Raw genomic sequence first — 5,139 nt, forward strand, 5'->3', positions numbered from 1 at the left:
GAACCCCAGGTACTGTTAATTAAAAGGTATTTTAATGACTTTTGAATTAATGACTTTGAATTACTTAAAATAATCAAACAAACAAAATAGAAACAGACTAATAGATGCAGCAAACAGACTGACAGCTGTCAGAGTGGTGGGGTGTTGCAAGGCTAGATGAAAAAGGTGAAGGGATTAAGATAAAAAAAACTCATAGACACAGACTACAGTATGGTGATTATCAGAGGGAAATGAGGATGAGGAGAGGTGGGAGAAGGTAAAGCGGGGATAAAGGAGACTTGACTTTGGGTGATGTACACACAATATAATATACAGATGATGTATTATAGTCTTGTACCTCTGAAGCCTGTATAGTTTTATTAACCAATGTCACCCCAATAAATGCAATATAAAAATAAGAGCCTCTGATTGTGAAAAGGAACTTTAGAAGTCATCTAAAATAACTTAAAAAAATCTTTGAAGACTTCTCAGTAAGTTTTTTTTTACTTTTTAAAAAGATTTTATTTATTTATTTTTAGAGGGGGAAGGGAGGGAAAAAGAGAGAGAGAGAAACAGCACTGTGTGGTTGCCTTTCACATGGTTCCCACTGGGGACCTGGCCAGCAACCCAGGCATGTGCCCTGACTGGGAATTGAACCCTTTGGTTTGCAGCCTGTCCTCAATCCACTGAGCTATGCCAACCAGGGGTTCATCTAAAATAACTTAAATTAGAGGGACAGGTGTTGGTAAAATGATAGGAGGATGCCAAAGAAATCTTAACTGTTTTGAAAATTGCTCAGTTCCAGCCCTGCAACAGGCAATGTAGAGGAACTCTCATCACTGAATGTGGAGTAAATAAACATTACTTTTATCTCCCTCTGTCCTCTTATCTGTTGGCCATTGGTGGAGTGCAGGACATAATAGCCCAAAATATGGCACTTTGGCATATGGAATATTTCAAGTAGAAGAAATTTGAAAAATGGCATGTGCAGGAAGGATTTTCTGATCTTGCCCTGAAGCGGGTCATAAGACCCTTATGTGAGTGGTCACATCCCTATTCCTGAAGGAAAGGAGCATCCTTATCTCCAAAGAGAAATGGATACGGAAAGGAATCTAAATGAGCAGACCTTGCTGTTTTCCCTCATTTACTACACTTATCTCATACTCTTTTTTGTCCTTTCACATTTTTCCACGACTCTCTACTCTTCACCAAACCTAGCATACAAACACAGATTTAGGACCTGGCTAGTGTGGCTCAATGGGTGAGTGCCAGCCTGTGAACTAAAAGGTTGTCAGTTCAATTCCTAGTCACAGCACATGCCTGGGTTGTGGGCCAGGTCCCTAGTGGGGGGTGCATGAGAGGCAACCACACATTGATGTTTCTCTCCCTTTCTTTCTCACTCCCTTCCCCTCTCTCTAAAGATAAACAAAGTCTTTTAAAAACTCACAGGTTTAACTGCTTCTTTGCATCTTCATTTCCTTATGAAAGCTCATGCAAGGTTGCAGACCCTGGCCAATGAGGTCTGTGTTGTGGCTGCAACGGACAAATTCACATGGACTACAGAAGTCCTATGGTGAAAAACGGATGGCATGGATGGCCACTCTCTTGAGTGAGAGAGGGTCCCGACCCCTGCTTGGACAAGCTTTTATTGCTTTTCTGGGCACATTACATCAAGGATGGTCCTCATTTACCATGCACAGGTTCACTTTAGGTGGTTACCTTTCACAGAAAACAAAGGAGATGATGTTGCTAATTACACTGAAGAAGAAGGATATTTGCAAATGAAAGGGAAAAGTGGTTGAACTTGTTACACTCATCCTTGGGAGGTTTAGCATAGATTTAAGAAGTTACTTTAAAGATTTGCAGTAAACATTTGCTCCCTAAATTCAGGGTGAGAGAGTTTTAGAAAAAGCAAGCCTCAAAGCAGCTTAGGTACAATGCAGGCCTGATTCCCCACAGGAGAACCAATCCCTGGGCTCAGTTCCTGTGTGCTGGACCTAGCTCCCCACTGGCCTGTCCGAGTGGGGGCTGGGGTACATTTCCCATGCCACGAGGAACAGTTCCCTATACTGCATCATGTAAAACTTATATTAAATAAATTTTTATGTCTTATTAATCTATAGGGTTTTTTTGTTGTTGTTATGGGGCCACAGCCTATAACTTACAAGGGTAGAGGAAAAGATTTTTCCTCTTTTACACTATATGCAGGCAATGGGAAGTGCTGCATCAGGACAGGAAAAGGAATGCTCCAGTTTTCTGGCCAGAGGACTGTAAAGGAGGGTCTCAGAGAGGCAGAAACTTAACCTGGAGAGAAATCCTGTAAATTGGTGTGTGAGCTCCTGGGCACATCTCTGAGTTGCAAAGCAAAGACTGTTAGATTGAGTGGTGCATATGCAAGACAGATTCAAATAATTGCAAATGCTCTGAAAATTAAACTGACATTGGAACCACATTCCACAGAATTTGGGTCAGAACTTGCAGCTTGAACCTAATAGGTTGGCTACCTTCTAACGCAAAAACAAAAATAATACACAAAAGAGGAAAAAACACAAAACCATAACATTTTTCTTAAAAATCAAACAAGATCTAGACTCTCATAACACTCAAAATGTGCAGGATACAATACAAAATTACCCAGCATATGAACATATCAGAAACCTCCACTTGCAAGGGAAAAAAACCCCAAAATGATTATCAGATACTGATTCCAAGATGACACATATGTTAGAATTATGACAATACTTTGAAGCATCTATCATAACCATGGCTCAGTAAATAAGGGCAAATACTCTTTGTCTTTCTCTCTTTTTTCTGCCTTCCTTGTTTTAATTACATATTTTATGATTCCATTTTTTCTCCTCTCAGCATATCAATTATACTTCTTTTTTAAAAACTTTTTTTTTCAGCCCTGGCTGGCGTAGCTCAGTGGATTGAGTGCGGGCTGGGAACCAAGTGTCCCAGGTTCGATTCCCAGCCAGGGTACATTTCCTGGGTTGCAGGCCATAACCCCCAGCAACCGCACATTGATGTTTCTCTCTCTCTCTCTTTCTCTCTCATCTCTATCTCCCTCCCATCCCTCTCTAAAAAAATGAATAAATAAAATTTAAAAAAAAAACAAAAAACTTTTTTAGTGGTTGTTCTAGAGTTTGCAGTGTATATCAACAACTAATTCCATTTCAAATAATACTGTACTACTTCACACGTAGTGCAGGCACCTTGTAACAAAGTATTCCCAATTCCTCTCTCCCACCCTTATAATATTGCTCTCATTCATTTCACTTACCAATAAACTATAATCACCAGATACATTGAGCTATTATTACTTTAACAAACTGTTATATAAATTAAGAGTAAGGAAAATAAAAAGACTTCATATTTATTAATTTCTTATTTAACCATCTTCCTTTCTTTATATAGAACTGAGTTTCTGACCTTTATAATTTTACTTTTCTCTGAAGAACTTCTATAATTTCTTGCAGTATAGGCAACTAGTGACAAATTCCCTCAATTTTTGTCTGTCTGAGAAAGTAAAATACTTTTGAAAAAATAAAAAGATAGATGGTTTCAGCAAAGAAATAGAAAATATAAAGAACTAAATGGAAGTTTTGGAACTGAAAAATACAATAATCATGTAAAAATTTACTAGATGTGGTCAATAACAGAATGAAGTTTTAAGAGGAAAAGTTTAGTCTACTTCAATGTAGATCTGTAAAAATTATCTAAAATGAACAACATAAATAAAAGTGATTAGCCCTGGCTGCTGTGGCTCAGTGTGTTGAGTGGCAGTCTGTGAACCAAAGGGTCATCGCCTTGATTCCTGGTCAGGTCACATGCCTGAGTTGCGGGCCAGGTCAAGTCTCTAGTAGGTGGGTGTGCAAGAGGTAACCACACATTGATGTTTCTCTCCCTTTCTTTCTCCCTCCCTTCCCCTCTGTCTAAAATAAATAAATAACATGAGGTCTCAAAATGGCAGCTGGCCACTACCGGTGTTTTCTTAAACTCTGTAAGGAATGGCCAGCGGACAACACCAAACAGGTGGAGACTTGGGCGCTTACCTTTGGCAGTGGGTAGCACAGGCCTTTTGGGAGGGAGAGAACACAGAGATTGCAGAGCCTGAGGCCTGCGAACAGAGGTACCAGAGTTTAGCCCGAATCCTTTTAAACTATTGTAAACATAAGTACCCTCACCCCAGAGACACCAGCTTCAGTGGCCTGTTGTTGGAAAAGTATAAAGTGATCCTCTCCACAGACACCCTGGGAGAGTTCAAGGAAATGAATAAAGGCATGTGGAAGAAACTACAGGTGAAGTTTGCCCCCAGGAGTCCTGAGGAGAAGCATAAGGCCTGGGCGCAGGCTGTATCAAGCCCACGAACCTAAGCAAGGAGTCTTGTATGTTGCCATCATAAATAAAACTGCCCTGGTTCCCCTCATAAAAAATATAAATATAAATAAGTAAGTAAGTAAGTAAATAACATCTTTTAAAAATCTCTTTTAAGAACAATTAAAAAGAATGAACAGAAATGGTAATGGAAAAATACAATAAAACAATTAAAAATAATAATAAAGAGAATGAACAGAAACTCAGAAATCTGTGAAATAATATATAAAAATCTAACATTTGCTTTTTCAGAGTTCCAGAGGAGAGAAAAAGATTGTGGTACAGAAAGAACACTTCAGAACTTCCCAAATTTAGCAAAGGACATTGATTTATGCTTTCAAGTAGCTCAGTGAATGCCACCAGATAAACTCAAGTATGTTCACATATGGACACAAAACAATAACATTACATAAAACTAAATATGACAAAAATATTGAAAGAAGCCAGAGAAAAACACCACACTACGTATAGTGGTATGATGACAGTAGATTTCTCATCATACACTATGGAGGTGAGAAAGACATGCCATAGCATTTTAAAAATGCCTGTAGAGGTGAATTGTTAATGCAGAATTTTGTATCCAATAAAAATATCCTCCTGGAATAAAGATAATATAAAAATATTCTCAGGTGAAGAAAAACTGAGAAAATTCATCATCAGAATGCCTATTCCAAAAGAAATGCTAAAGGACATTCTTCAGATGGAAAGAAAATTTTATATCAGAGGAAAACTTGGAATATCAGGAATAGAAGAGCAACAGAAATGGTTGCTATCTGGGTAAAT

General features: G+C 38.5%; 1 pseudogene; it reads left to right on the top strand.

Annotated features, from left to right (window-relative positions):
• The first annotated feature begins 3,945 nt into the window (after positions 1-3,945).
• On the top strand, positions 3,946-4,408 carry LOC114505449 (annotated as a pseudogene).
• The last annotated feature ends 731 nt before the right edge of the window (positions 4,409-5,139 follow it).

The sequence above is a fragment of the Phyllostomus discolor genome, chromosome X, assembly GCF_004126475.2.
Source record: "Phyllostomus discolor isolate MPI-MPIP mPhyDis1 chromosome X, mPhyDis1.pri.v3, whole genome shotgun sequence".
Lineage (NCBI taxonomy): Eukaryota > Metazoa > Chordata > Mammalia > Chiroptera > Phyllostomidae > Phyllostomus > Phyllostomus discolor.